Source organism: Stenella coeruleoalba, assembly GCF_951394435.1.
Source record: "Stenella coeruleoalba genome assembly, chromosome: 16".
In the NCBI taxonomy this organism is placed as follows: Eukaryota; Metazoa; Chordata; class Mammalia; order Artiodactyla; family Delphinidae; genus Stenella; species Stenella coeruleoalba.
In genome coordinates, this window is record NC_137162.1 from 9,702,195 (window position 1) to 9,717,998 (window position 15,804).

Here is a 15,804-nt window from a genome sequence, read left to right on the forward strand (position 1 = left end):
AAACTTACACCAAGGCATATCATAACCAAATTGCTTAAAACCAGTGAAAAATTAAAAAACATTAAAATCAGCTGGAGGAAAAAAACAGAAGAACAAACTTAAGGATGACATCAGATTTTGGAAACAATGCAAGCTAGAATACAGTGGGATATCTTTAAAGCAATAAAAGAAAAAAAAAACTGTCCAACTAAGGACTCTTTGCACAGTGAAAATATCTTTCTAAAGCACAGATGAAGATTTTTTTTCAGGGACTTCCCTAGTGGCACAGTTAAGAATCCGCTTGCCAACGCAGGGGCCATGGGTTTGAGCCCTGGTCCGGGAAGATCCCACATGCTGTGGAGCAACTAAGCCTGTGCGCCACAACTACTGAAGCCCGTGAGCCTAGAGCCCGTGCTCGGCGACAAGAGAAGCACCGCAATGAGAAGCTTGTGCACTGCAACGAAGAGCAGACCCCGCTCGCCGCAACTAGAGAAAGCCCGTGCGCAGCAATGAAGATCCAGTGCAGCCAAAAATAAATAAATAAATAAATTTGTTTTGAAAGAAAAGATTATTTTTCAGACATGCAAAAGCTAAAAGAATTCATCACCAGCAAACCAGTATTTCAAGAAATACTGAAGACAGTCCCTCAAACCAACAGAAAATAATACCAGAGGGCCGTCAGGATCTATATAAAAGAATAAAGAGCACCAGAAATGGTAACTATGCAGGTAAATATAAAGTCATTTTGCCTCACTATTTAAATCTCTTTTAGAAGATAATTGGCTATGTAAAGCAAAAATACCATATACTGTGGGATTTGTAACATGTAGTAGTAAAATGTATGTCCGCAATAGCACAAAGGCCAAAAGTGGAGAAATGGAAGTATACTGTGCAAGATTCTTCTAATATACATGAAGTGGTACAATACCACTTGACAGTAGATTGTGATACTTTAAAGATGTATATACTATAGATCCTAAAGCAACCACTTAAAATAACACAAATAATTGTAATAAGTCAAAAGGGAGGTAAAGTAGAATCATAAAAATAAATTTATTTTAAAAAGGGGGAAAAAAGGAACAAAAAAATAGATGTACAGAGAAAACAACAGGACCGTAGATTTAAGCCAACTATATTAATAATCACATTAAATGTAAATGTTATAAACACTCCAGTTAACATGCAGAGGTATTCAGAATGGATTAAAAAATCAAGATCCAACTATATGCTTCCTACAAAAAAGGCACTTTGAACTTTGCTTAACAAGCACAAATAGGTTAAAAGTAAAAAAATGAGGGGGGAAAAGGTATACCATGAAAATACTAATCAAAAGAAAGCTGTTGTGTCTATATTATATCAGACAAAGTCAATTTTAGAGCAAAAAATATTACCAGGCATAAAGTAGATCATCATAATGATAAAATGTTCAATTCATCAAGAGGATGTAACCATTCTGAAAGTTTATCTAACAACAGAGCTTCAAAATACATAGTGCGGGCTTCCCTGGTGGCTCAGTGGTTAAGAATCTGCCTGCCATTGCAGGGGACACGGGTTCAAGCCCTGGTCTGGGAGGATCCCACATGCTGCGGAGCAACTAAGCCCGTGTGGCACAACTACTGAGGCTGTGCTCTAGAGTCTGCGAGCCACAACTACTGAGCACTCATGCCACAACTACTGAAGCTCAGACGCCTAGAGCCTGTGCTCCACAACAAGAGAAGCCACCGTAATGAGAAGCCCGCGCACCGCAACGAAGAATAGCCCCCACTCACCTCAACTAGAGAAAGCCCCTGTGCAGCAACGAAGACCCAACTCAGCCAAAAATAAATAAATTAATTTAAAAGATATATATATATATAAAACGCAAAAACTGATAAAAACGGAAGTGGACAAATCTACAATTATAACCTAATGGCTCCATACCCTTTTCTCAATAATTTATTCAACAAGTAGATAGAAAATCAGTACAGATATAGAAGACTGGAACTACACTATCAACCAACCTGATCTAATTGACATTTATTAAACACTATTCAATAGTGGCAGAATTACATTCTTTTCAATTGCAAATGAAACATTTATAAGACAGACCATATTCTACACATTAAAAAAAACTCAATCAATTTTAAAATATTAAATTATTCAGAGTGCATTATCTGGCTACAATAGAATTAAATTAGAAATCAGTAAGAGAAAGATATCTGGAAAATCCTCAACTATTTGGAAATTAAATAATACATTTCTAAATAGTCTGTGAGTCAAAGAACAAATTAAACGGATAATTAGAAAGTATTTGAACAAAATGAAAACACAAATATCAAAATGTGTCAGATGCAGTTAAAGCAAGATTTAGAGTGACTTTTAATGCCCTAAAATACCTATATTAAAAAAGGACTCAAATAAATGACCTCAACTTCTACCTTAAGAAACTATAGAAACACTGGTTACACAACAGTTAAGTGGTGATACCTAACACCACTGAACTGTACTTAAAATTGGTTAAGATGGTAAATTGTATGCTTTGCCTTTTTAAACCCAATAAAAAATAATTAAAAAAAACAATTAGCAGTGTTGATTAAAAGAAACCAAATACCAAAGTATACCTACCGTTCAATACCATTTATATGAAATTCAAGAACTGGCAAGACTAATCAGTGGTGGTAGAAGTCAGAATAGTTGTTATTCTTGGGCAGAGGTACGGACTGGGAAGTGACATGAGAGAATGTTCTGGGGTAATGGAAATAGATCTGGGCGTGATTACACAGGGGTATAGGCGTGTAAACATTCAACAAGTTCAGATTTATAAGCTTATGGTACGTATTTTATACCAATTTAAAAAAGGTAATAGAAAAAAAAAAAAACTATGAAGACAGTTAAAAGACTCATGGTTGCCCCTGGAGAGAAGGAGGGAGGGATGAATGGGTGGAACACGGGAGATTTTTAAGGCAGTGAAACTATGCTGTATGATATTGTAATGGTGATTACATGACATTATGCATTTTTCAAACCCATAGAATGTATAATACGATGAGTGAACCTTAATGTAAAGTATAGATTTTAGTTAATAATGTATCCATATTGGTACATTAATTGTAACGAATGTACCACACTAATGCAAAATCTTAATAATAGGGGAAACTACTGTACAGAGGAGGGAGAGATTTTGGGAGCTCTCTGTACTAAGTTTTTCTGTAAAACCGCTCCAAAAATTGTTCATTAATTATTTAAATATATTATATATTTATATTATATTTATACGAATAAGTTATTTAAATGTTTTTTGTATTTAAATATATAAAATATATGTATATATACACAGAGCTATGTATAATGTATATACATTATACGTATATATGTATATCTGCACAGGCCATGACAATCAATAAAGAACTAGAAAAAATAGAAAAGTCTGAGGGAAACACACTAATATTTTAAAAACAGTTGTCTGTAGACGGTGGGAGTATCAGTGACTTTCTCCCCCTCTACTTTCTACTTTTCTCTATTTTCCAAGTACTGTCTCTGAATGGAACAATGCTCCTCTTCTCCGCTTCTTAAAGGTTCTGTTGAAACCAGAGGAGCAGAAAGCAGACACACACCTAATTCAGCGCATGACCTTCTTTTCCAGCCAGTGTCAAAAGTCAGGGAGCTCCTCCTTTTCTCCCTCCCTCCCACTCTCCTCTCCGTGTTTACTTCCTGCCAGAGATAAATAATGAGTGAGAAGCAGGACAGGCTGGTGGAAGCTGCAACCGGCGCTGCCTGACACACCCTGCCTTGCTTGGCAGGAGCCTGTGAACAGAACCCGGACTTCACAATGCTTTGTTTGGAAGAAACAGCATCTACTGCTTGGGAAACATAGGGCCCAGACCTGAAGCGCTGGCCCCGGCCACTGCTCATAAAACCGATCAGATCCTCTTGCTTCTTCTTTTTTCTGGGTCTGAGAACTGACCTTCTTTATAGGGAAATTAAACTTTGAAAACAGACTGGGGTTTGCTTTCTAATGTGTCTCTATGGAAGACCACAAGGCAAATCTTTTCAGGCACCTGTAAGGACTCAGCGTAATGGCTACGGGCCTGGGCTTTGGGTGGCATCGAACCAAGTTGGATTCTAGTTCCCACCATGCTACGTTTTGTCTGTGTGACCTGGGGCTGGTTCCTTAACCTCCCAGAACCTCAGTTTCCTTATATAGCCCCTCAGGTCATCTGCATTCATCCACACAGAGCTGCTAGAATGAGGTATGTGTTTCAGCCCTGAGTCCAATGCCCAGCATGCAGTGGACTTAGTTTGAAAATAACTGACAAGGGAAAAGAATCTGAAAAAGAATATATATATTCTGAATATATATATATATTCTGAGTCACTTTGCTGTACACCTGAAACTAACACAACATTGTAAATCAACTACACTTCAACAAAAAATAAAATAAAAATAATTTTTTAAAAAAAGTCAGTACCTTTATAAACTAAAAAGAAAAGAAAAGAAAATGACCATGGGAGGCAAGGTATAAGAAACATCCTTACCTGTCATTTGGAGCCCACCATTTCTTTTTTTTCGAACCGTTTTTCTACCCTTCCCTAGGTGTTCCCTACCCAAACACCAAGGATTTTTTCTTCTAAGTTTGTAGTTTTGAAAGATCCAAGAGGTTGGGCTTAATGAATGTGCTACATCTCCTATTTTCCACATTTAAAGAAGTTCTGAAATTTAAGAGGCTAGTAAGTCTAGTGCTTCCTGAATTCTGTTTCTTATAGATCTATAATTATACCTCTTCCTTCTGCCTGGGACCACCTTCTTTCCCCACAATCCCCTACTTCCACTCAGTTTTGAAGCCCCAGCTGCAAGGCCATCTCCTCTGGAGGATGCTCCTTCTTTCCTCAGCGAGTCTGGCCTCTCTCCTGTCCCTGTGCTCCCACAGAGTCTGCCTACAGCATTTAGCTTCTTCTAGAATTATTCATCCACATGTCTTTCTCTACAACTGGACCAACATGTCCTGTTCATCTTTGTACCTCTGGCCTCAAGCCCAGAGCTTGCCCTGTGGTGAGCTGTGGGTCCATGTTTGTTAAATGGACTAAGAAACCTGTCCCTCGTCCAAGGAAATTCAGGCGTTTAAGGTGTTGGGTGTTAAGATTCTGCACCAAAAATTCTGAAGTGTGGGTATTTTTTCCCCACACCGACAAGCAGTTCTCCAATACTAGCTGGGAGTCCTACAATTCAGCTCCATTCTGACATGACCTGGAGGAACATTACATAGCATCAGACCACACAGGCTAAGGGCTCCGTCCCACAGGACTGCTCCCGCCACCCCAGTAAGTCCAGATTGTTACCTGAGCTTCTGACCAACTGGCTATAAATCAGAGGTTCCCATGACCCCCTCCTCGGGTTTAATTAATTTGCTAGAGTGGTTCACAGAACTCAGAGAAACATTTTACTTCCTAGATCACCAGTTTATTACAAAAGGAACAGCCCAAGGGAGGACATGCATAAAGCAAGGCATGGGGAGAGAGTGAGGGGCCTCCATGCCCTCTGAGCTTCGCACTCGCTTTGAATCCATGTGTCCACCACCCCAGAGGCCCTCTGAACCCTGTCTTTGTGGGGTTTTAAGGAGGCTTCATTCCATAGGCATGACTGATTAAAATCATTGGCCATTGGTGATCAATTCAACCTCCAGCCCCTCTCCACACACCCCCCCCCCCCCACACACACACAGAGGTCAGGGAGGTAGGACTGAAAGTTCCAACCCTCCAATCACAGGGTTGGTTCCCCTGGTAACCGGCCCCCATTTTTAGTGCTTTTCCAAAAGTCACGTCATTAGCATAACAAAAGACACCTTTATTTCTCTCATCGCTTAGGAAATTCCCAAGGTTTTAGGAGCTCAGTGCCAGGACTGGGATGAAGACCAACTATATGTTCCTTATTATAAATCACAATATCACAGGTAGATAGCAGGAAATGAGCTGTCCCTGAAGCGCAAAGGAGAACCGTGCTTTTCTCTCAAAGACGGTGGGCCATCCTACGTTTCCCCCAGTTTGACACAGCGTTTGTGATGGTCACCACGCTACCTTGCCAGATTGCTACCTGGTAGCAACAGGATTTCCTCCTGGACACTGGGTCTGTGACTTGTGGAACTCAGCAGATAGACCTGTTCAGGCCAGTTTTTCATATCTCAAATGGCCCCCTTTACCCAATTGCGCAAGCCCAGACTTTGGGAGTCTTCCTTGATTCTTCTCTCCCTCCTTCTAAATCCCATCCATCCACAAGTTCTGGCATCTCTAGCTCCAAAATATCCAAAATACACTAAGCTGCATATGTTTCTCCATCTCCACTGTTATCACCTCAGTCCTTGCATCATCAGTGGGCCAGTATCACCCCCAGAGGGGTGAAAATTGGCTCTCAGGAGGCAGAAGAAGAAAACCATACATATTACAATGGTTCGTGGCCCTCCAAAGACCACAATACGTAAACATATGCACTGTATCTATGGTACTGAAATTTCTTGGGGAGGGGCAGGCAATCTGGAATAAAATATCTACAACGGTTCCTGTGGGAGGGCAGGGAAAGGAAGATAATGAAAACAAGGTTGGGAATCCCTGCCCTAGCTCCAGGCACCCCTTCATCTTTCAGGGACCTGCAATGACCTCTCCTCTGACTTCCTGGCCTCCAGTCTTTCTCCCTTGCATTCTCCATACAGCAACCAGAGAGGTCCTGTTTCAACACATATCGGCTCACGTCACCTAAATCTGGGTGTCTTACCATGGCCAGCCCTCAAGGCCCCGGTCTGGCTGATCTGACCCCTGCGCACCTCTCGCTCACTCATCAGTCTCCTCCTGTTTCTCTAACACACTAAATTCATTCCTCCCTCACGTCCTGTGCACCGCCTGTCCCTCTACCTGGATCTTCCCATGCCTGCCTCCTTTTTGTCATTCCAGACTTAGTGCAAATATCACTCCCTTGCTTGACTAGCTAATCCAATGGTTCTCAAACCTTAGTGTGTAACGGAACACCTGGAGGGCTCACCCCAAAGTCTGGGGAAGGGCCCAAGACTTAGCATTTCTATCAAGTCCCCATTTGGTGCTCCGCCTGCAGATCTGGGAATCCCACTTTGAGAACCACTGATCTAATCCAAACTAGTCACTCCCTTCTCTGTTCTTGTCAATCACAACACCAGGTTGGTGTCTTTCAGAGCAGTGACATCACCTGAAAGTGTCTGTCTTCCTTCTGTTCCATGTCTGTCTTCCTCACTACAACCTACTTACCAGCTGGAGCAGAAGCCCCAGGGCTTCTGGTGTTATTGGCTGTGTTCCCAGTGCCTCGCACAATGGATTCCCAATAGATATTTATTGAAAGAAAAACATAGATGAGAGAAAGGGAGGGGGCAGGAGTTTAAGGTATGCTAATTATCCCTGATTTCTGAGCCTTCACTATAAACTTCACAGACTAGCAAACAAAAGGTAGCTACGGTTATTGGCCTGAGGATAAGCCCTGGGTCAGTGCCTCCCACACTTTATCATGAGAGTCACGTGGTCTTCTTATTAAAAACAGATTTTGTGGTCTCACCCCAAGTCTACTGGATCAGACTCTTCAAGGGAGGGGTCAGGAAATGGGGTATTTTAACACGTGATAAGGTGAACCTGGCAGTCGATCACTAGTCACGATGTCCCTGCTGGAAAGACTCACCCTGGGTGTTTATTAAAAACATAGACTCCTTGGCTCCACATCTAGTGATTCTGATGGACCAGGAAGGGGCCTAAGAATTTATATAGTTAACGGACATCCGGGTAAATCTTATGATCTGGGAACTGTGGGAAACACTGTCCCATATGATTTCATTTACTGTCCTTCACCCCAACCCCGATCTGTTCCTGCGTTCTTATTTTTTCACTTTTTTTTTTTTTTTTGCGCTACGCGGGCCTCTCACCGTTGTGGCCTCTTCCGTTGCGGAGCACAGGCTCCGGACGCGCAGGCTCAGCGGCCATGGCTCACGGGCCCAGCCGCTCCACGGCATGTGGGATCTTCCCGGACCGGGGCACGAACCCGTGTCCCCTGCATGGGCAGGCGGATTCTCAACCACTGCGCCACCAGGGAAGCCCTGTTCCTGCGTTCTTAAATATAGTTTTAAAGTCTCACACACACACACACACACACACACACACACACACACACGGCAGCACTGGAATGAGCCAACCTATCTGAGAATATCTTGTGTAAATAACTGAAACCTCCACGAGGATATCATAGCATTTGGGGCCATAAGGCTCCATCATCATGGCATTAAACTGTCACTCCTCCCCACGCCAGGGGTCAGCTTACATAAAGACCATACCAGCAGGGTTCCCAGTAAGCTTGATGGTCTTTCCTTCAATGTGCCTAAAATTGATCACAGTTTCCCTATAGCAGCTCTCACTTTGGACGTCCCAGTTTCTAATATTGGACCTTTCTTTTGGGTTCTTGGTCCAGAACCTTAGCATCTCCTTAGACTCCATCTCCTCTGCCTGCACCCAGGCCATCCCCAGGTTCTGCAGGTTTGAAACTGAGGAGGACCCTGTGGGCCCTTCCAAGGTACAAGCCCCTCCCTTGTCCCCACTTCTTGTTTGACCTTCCCTGAGTTCCAAAGAGCAGACTCAAGAAGTTAATGATTAGGACAATAGAGTCACAGGACTCCTGGTTCCTCCTGAAGGGATATAAATAACAATATCCTGGTGGAGGTTGGTGACTACATGCTGACCACAAGCATGTAGACCCCAGATTGGTTGGAACCAGAAGGTTGATGATTGAGGTTCCACGAACATCACCCTGTTACCTTACCACCAACCAATGAAAAACATGTTCATGAGCTGATCAGACACCCTGCAACCCTTACCCCTAATATTGTCTTTAAAAACCCTTCTCTGAAAGCCATCAGGGAGTTTAGAGCTTTTGAGCATGAGCTGCCTGTTCTCCTTGCTTGGTGCCCTGCGACAAACACTGTTCTTTCCTTCACCACAACCCAGTGTCAGTAGATTGGCTTTGCTGCACATGGGCAAGCGGACCGGAGTTCAGTTCAGTAACAGGTTCTACCTTGGGGTGATTTCCCAGCCACCATCCTTCTACTACAGGAGCATCCCTTACTGTCCTTCCAGCCTACCTGCTCCAGCACATTAATTCAGGCTCTAAGTTCCCTTATAAACCCTTGTTTAAATACAAACAAGCCAACCACAAAGTACTTCCCCAGCTTCCTGTTACCTGCAGGATAAAATCTCAGTCCCTTCCCTGACCTCCAAATTCTCAACCTGGCCTCACTTCTCCAACCTTGTTTTTAGTGAACATCCACCACCAGGCCTGGGCTCACTTCCTGCTCTGCTCCAGAGAGGTCCAGTTCAGGAATTCTGCCCCTACCTGGAACGGCCTCTACAGCCATCCCCTTTGGTTCAAGTCCCACCCCCACCGACCCCCAGGAGACTCTCCTGTCTAACCCAGCCCCCAGCAAAGGTGTCTTCCTCTGGACCCCAACAGCATGGAGCCCTGGCACTCACACAGCTCTCTGGCATAATGCAGGGCTTCTCAAGCGCGGTCCCTGGACAAAGCAGCATCAGCGTCACCTGGGAACTCATCAGAAATTCTCATTCTCGGGCCTGGCCCCAGACCTACCAAATCAGAATCTCTAGAGGACGGGTCCGGCGACCTGTGTATTAACCAGCCTTGCAGGTGATCCTGATGCCTGCTCGCCTCTGACAGCCAGTGGAGAACAGTTAAGACTTGGCTGTTGAGTTTCCACTCCTCCTTCAGTGACAAGGGTGCCAGAAATTCACCCACGAATCACTTAGGGTCACTCCCTGGGAAAGGGCCGTCATCTCTGAAGTATCGCCTGGTGCCTCCTTGAGAGAATGAGCAAGTACGATATTGAAGCACAGGAAATGGCCACGATCTGACTTTTTTTTTTTTTGCGGTACGCGGGCCTCTCACTGTTGTGGCCTCTCCCGTTGCGGAGCACAGGCTCCGAACGTGCAGGCTTAGCAGCCATGGCTCACGGGCCCAGCCGCTCCGCGGCATGTGGGATCTTCCCGGACCGGGGCACGAACCCGTGTCCCCTGCATGGGCAGGCGGATTCTCAACCACTGCGCCACCAGGGAAGCCCTGTTCCTGCGTTCTTAAATATAGTTTTAAAGTCACACACACACACACACACACACACACACACACACACACGGCAGCACTGGAATGAGCCAACCTATCTGAGAATATCTTGTGTAAATAACTGAAACCTCCACGAGGATATCATAGCATTTGGGGCCATAAGGCTCCATCATCATGGCATTAAACTGTCACTCCTCCCCACGCCAGGGGTCAGCTTACATAAAGACCATACCAGCAGGGTTCCCAGTAAGCTTGATGGTCTTTCCTTCAATGTGCCTAAAATTGATCACAGTTTCCCTATAGCAGCTCTCACTTTGGACGTCCCAGTTTCTAATATTGGACCTTTCTTTTGGGTTCTTGGTCCAGAACCTTAGCATCTCCTTAGACTCCATCTCCTCTGCCTGCACCCAGGCCATCCCCAGGTTCTGCAGGTTTGAAACTGAGGAGGACCCTGTGGGCCCTTCCAAGGTACAAGCCCCTCCCTTGTCCCCACTTCTTGTTTGACCTTCCCTGAGTTCCAAAGAGCAGACTCAAGAAGTTAATGATTAGGACAATAGAGTCACAGGACTCCTGGTTCCTCCTGAAGGGATATAAATAACAATATCCTGGTGGAGGTTGGTGACTACATGCTGACCACAAGCATGTAGACCCCAGATTGGTTGGAACCAGAAGGTTGATGATTGAGGTTCCACGAACATCACCCTGTTACCTTACCACCAACCAATGAAAAACATGTTCATGAGCTGATCAGACACCCTGCAACCCTTACCCCTAATATTGTCTTTAAAAACCCTTCTCTGAAAGCCATCAGGGAGTTTAGAGCTTTTGAGCATGAGCTGCCTGTTCTCCTTGCTTGGTGCCCTGCGACAAACACTGTTCTTTCCTTCACCACAACCCAGTGTCAGTAGATTGGCTTTGCTGCACATGGGCAAGCGGACCGGAGTTCAGTTCAGTAACAGGTTCTACCTTGGGGTGATTTCCCAGCCACCATCCTTCTACTACAGGAGCATCCCTTACTGTCCTTCCAGCCTACCTGCTCCAGCACATTAATTCAGGCTCTAAGTTCCCTTATAAACCCTTGTTTAAATACAAACAAGCCAACCACAAAGTACTTCCCCAGCTTCCTGTTACCTGCAGGATAAAATCTCAGTCCCTTCCCTGACCTCCAAATTCTCAACCTGGCCTCACTTCTCCAACCTTGTTTTTAGTGAACATCCACCACCAGGCCTGGGCTCACTTCCTGCTCTGCTCCAGAGAGGTCCAGTTCAGGAATTCTGCCCCTACCTGGAACGGCCTCTACAGCCATCCCCTTTGGTTCAAGTCCCACCCCCACCGACCCCCAGGAGACTCTCCTGTCTAACCCAGCCCCCAGCAAAGGTGTCTTCCTCTGGACCCCAACAGCATGGAGCCCTGGCACTCACACAGCTCTCTGGCATAATGCAGGGCTTCTCAAGCGCGGTCCCTGGACAAAGCAGCATCAGCGTCACCTGGGAACTCATCAGAAATTCTCATTCTCGGGCCTGGCCCCAGACCTACCAAATCAGAATCTCTAGAGGACGGGTCCGGCGACCTGTGTATTAACCAGCCTTGCAGGTGATCCTGATGCCTGCTCGCCTCTGACAGCCAGTGGAGAACAGTTAAGACTTGGCTGTTGAGTTTCCACTCCTCCTTCAGTGACAAGGGTGCCAGAAATTCACCCACGAATCACTTAGGGTCACTCCCTGGGAAAGGGCCGTCATCTCTGAAGTATCGCCTGGTGCCTCCTTGAGAGAATGAGCAAGTACGATATTGAAGCACAGGAAATGGCCACGATCTGACTTTTTTTTTTTTTGCGGTACGCGGGCCTCTCACTGTTGTGGCCTCTCCCGTTGCGGAGCACAGGCTCCGAACGTGCAGGCTTAGCAGCCATGGCTCACGGGCCCAGCCGCTCCGCGGCATGTGGGATCTTCCCGGACCGGGGCACGAACCCGCGTCCCCTGCATCGGCAGGCGGACTCTCAACCACTTGCGCCACCAGGGAAGCCCTACCTGACATTTTTTTAACCTACAAAAACAGTAATTTCCTCTGGTGCAACCTAATGGCTTCATTAACTGGGGAAAGGTTGTATGATAAGATCCATTTTGTTCTGAGGGTTTAAAAGGCAAGGGCAGCAGCAGCATAGCACAGGGACATCAGCTCGGTGCTTTGTGATGACCTAGAGGGGTGGGACAGGGAGGGTGGGAGGGAGGCTCAAGGGGGAGGGGATATGGGGACACATGCATGCATATGGCTGATTCACTTTGGTGTACAACAGGATACTCCAATAAAGATCTATTGAAAAAAAAAAAAAGGCAAGGGCTGTTGGTATCCAAGGAGGGAAAGGCTCCGGGAGACTGGACAGTGGAGCTGGAACCAGTCCAGTCGCAAGTTTCCAGGGCAGCTGTGCTCGAGGGTGGACATCGCCGAGCAGTGAGAGGTGCAAACTCGGGCGAAGCTTGTCAGAGGAGGGCGGGGTGATGCTCTCGCAGGAGCCCAGGGACTTGCGCAGGGTGGGGCACCGGGAAGGCGGGGCACCTGGGAGGCACTGCTCAGCCTCTGCACGGGTTTGGCCAATGCAGGGCTAAGTTACAACAGCGACACCGTGTGGCAACTGGAAAGCAAAGCAGCTAAACTGAGGGGACTCCCTACTGGATGAAGAGCTAACCTCTTTGGGGATGTACGAAGCCTGTTCTTGTGTATTCAGAAGGAAGAGGAGCTTCCAGGGGGAAACGATGGACTTTTCCCCACTAGGGCTTTGATGGCATAGTGCTCCAAGCCTCGGTTTCCTCCTCTGGAGAGTAGAGATCACACCTGCGCAGAGGGACAATCTTTGGCAGTATGAACACGCGCCTTTCTCCTTATATGCTTCCCTTGCCTCCCGGTCCAGCAGGCTCACTGCAGGCCTTTCTGTGTTCTCTCTCTGGAGCTTTTCCAAGTAGAAAACAGAAACAGTTTGAGGGCAATGGGTCTTTCCATCTTTTGTAAAAATCTGTAGTACGTCCTTTGAAGAGAAAATGCTAGCTATCCGTTGAGGCAAAAGGAGACCACAAGTGCATTTTAGGATGATGAGGAGAGAGCATGGAAGGGTCCTAGGAAGTAGGGAACGTCCGGGACTCCCTCCCTGCTTCCTGAGCGCGTGCTCAGGCTCACGGGGGAGATGATCCCAGAGGACTGAAGGGAATGACCATGGGCTCCCAGCCTCACCAAAGACCCCCATGTGCCAAGTGTATCGTGAAAGCAGCACAGTCATAGGGCCGGAGAGACAGTGTGGCCTGAGACGTGCACATCTCAGTGGTGATGGGGTGACGAGGGGACAGATGATGGCCTCGATACACCAGGTCAGGAGAGGGGTTCCCAAGGAGGGCTGACATGGGCATTCCCGCCAGCCTGGCCGAGTAAGGACTCAGAATCAGAAATAAATTGATTTAAAGAAAATAAAATTTTATTTTGCAGGCATAGAGCATTTGGCATAGTTTCTAGTGCCCGTCTGCAAAATAAACGTCAAATCCTAATCAAATGCTATCATTGTTGTGGATGCCAAGGGTGGCGTGCCCCACTGAAATAGTACACAGGGGACCCCATGCTCGCTCTCTCTTCCTGTAAACATCCTGACTCCCCGGCCTCCTCTTGCTAGTTTCTGAGTTAGTTAGTGCAGGGCCTTGCACAATAGACATGGACACGTTTACGGAGGAGAATCATGTTTTTAACTGTGAACAGGAAGTTGCTTTTTTGAACTTGCTCTTAGAAGGCACCTCATGTGCAATTTGCCTGCCAATGAGAGACAATTCTTCTTCAAGGGAAAGATAATTGATTTAAGCTGAGGAACAAGAAACGAAAGAACTTTGAGCTGCTGTTACTCCCCAGGCCAGCTGGGACACCGGCCCCAAGTAATTCCCAAACCTGTCCAGGAATCCCAGAACCTCACAAGGATGGGGATGGAAGAGCTGGACCTTGGGTCTCAGCCAGCAGTGACTTCACTTGTGTAGGATTCCAGATCATTAGATTCATATCACCGGGAGCCAGTTTAGACTGTCATCCAGTCTAGTTAGAGCCAAATATTAAACCCTTTGTCCTGCTACCCTGATAGAAAAGTTCATGAAGGTGGAGCAGCCATGGGGTTCTCGGAGGGAAAGGAAGCTCCCATTTTACAAAGAATTGAGATCAAAGGTGCCATTCAAGGCATAGTCTGTGCCTCTCTCCACAAAAAAGAATCCTCTGCCCCGCAGGATCAGCATTGCCCTAAAGAAATCCAGTGTTCATGCCAAGAGGTTCAAAGAGCCTCTCCTCTGGAAACCGCATTAACTGAAGACCCCCCCCCCCCAAGAAAATGACACCAGCCAGTGTGGAAATTCCTGCCACCAGGGGCCGCTCTTACTCACCCATGACCCTCAAAGCAAAAAATATTGCTTAAACTCTTGACGTGAAAAGTGATTGCAAAGCGTTTGAGACCTGAAGTCAATGATGGGGGATTTGGGGGGCGGGGTGTGTACCACTCAATTTTGCATTTTTGCTCCTTGAAGCTTTTGTTCATTTGTTCCTTTAAGGCCTGTAACTACAGCCTCCCAGACGCTGGGCTTCAATTTATTTGTTCAGGAGGGTTTTTCTGACCAGATCATGTGCTGAACCCACAGGCAATTATTAATTGACACCAGTGTTCCTGACCAGTGTCCGTTCTGGGGACAGAATGTTCACCTCTGCTCACCCTCTGCTTGTGACTGACCCCAAAACTGTGGCTGCTGAACACTACGTGGGGAGAGTCGATTGGATTCCTTCCCAGTAGCCCTAGCGGGGAAATCAGGACCTGACTGCGGGTCAAAACGAGGGACTACTGACCAGTGGGCCGTACCTGCACTGGCCACGTTCCACTGTGGCGGTGTGGCCTTGTTGGTTTCTGAAATTCATGCACAGTCTCCCTGAGACTCAGCGATTGTTCTTTGAATCCTCTGTCTCATCCTCCGGCGCCCACCTCGGCTTCCGTGCTAGAATACGACCCCAACTTTGCCACAGATTAGTCACCCCTGTTAAGCCCCTTGGCGGCCTTGATCTTGTTTATTGTAAATTCTGACAATGAGGATAAAAGACCTGGCGTGCTGTGGAATGGAAGCCTATCATTACTAATTTCATCCCTGGGCAGGAAAACATTACTTTTCCCATCATGCATCTAGGCAATCACAAAGAGGTCTAGGAACCACAGCCTGGAGCACCTCACCACCAAGGACCACATCATGGATTTTGGGGTAAATTTTCCAAAGTAAATAGAGCAAAACAAACTCTGAACAGGCAGCGAGCTGGCCATGCCTTGGGCTGGGTCAGTCCTCCAGACCTGGTCCTACCTGGGCAGATCTCTGCGGTCATTGCTTCTGGGCTTCTCCTCCGGATTTGTTTCTGCACTCTGACCATTCCCAGGCCGTTCCACGGATCCTGGACTCCGAGCCAAAGAAGTCCTCTGAGCGACAAGAAAGAGAAATTGGAAAGGAAATCAAACAAGAGTCTTTGAAAACACAGAGACTTTATCAATGGTCCACTGACCACAACATTCCAAGGGCCAGGTTTCTGGTTTGCTTTACCGCCCATCTGAGCACCAACTCTGTGCCAGGCGCTGAGCAAGGCTTTGGGGATACACGGTGGGCAAAGCGACCGTGGCCCCTGCTCCCACCCAATGGAGGAGAAACACAGTAAACCAGAGATCTCCAGCTGAGTAGGTT

The 15,804-nt window shown here is 46.5% G+C and overlaps 1 protein-coding gene across 3 annotated transcripts in view; it reads right to left on the bottom strand.

Moving 5' to 3' along the window:
- TACC2 (transforming acidic coiled-coil containing protein 2) overlaps positions 1-15,457 on the bottom strand; it is a 169,341-nt gene extending 153,884 nt beyond the window's left edge. For all 3 annotated transcript variants that reach the window (XM_079899174.1, XM_079899175.1, XM_079899173.1), the window contains exon 1: positions 15,433-15,457. The gene's annotated coding sequence lies outside the window, so the exon portion shown is untranslated. The remainder of the gene's footprint in view (positions 1-15,432) is intronic.
- Positions 15,458-15,804: the final 347 nt, after the last annotated feature.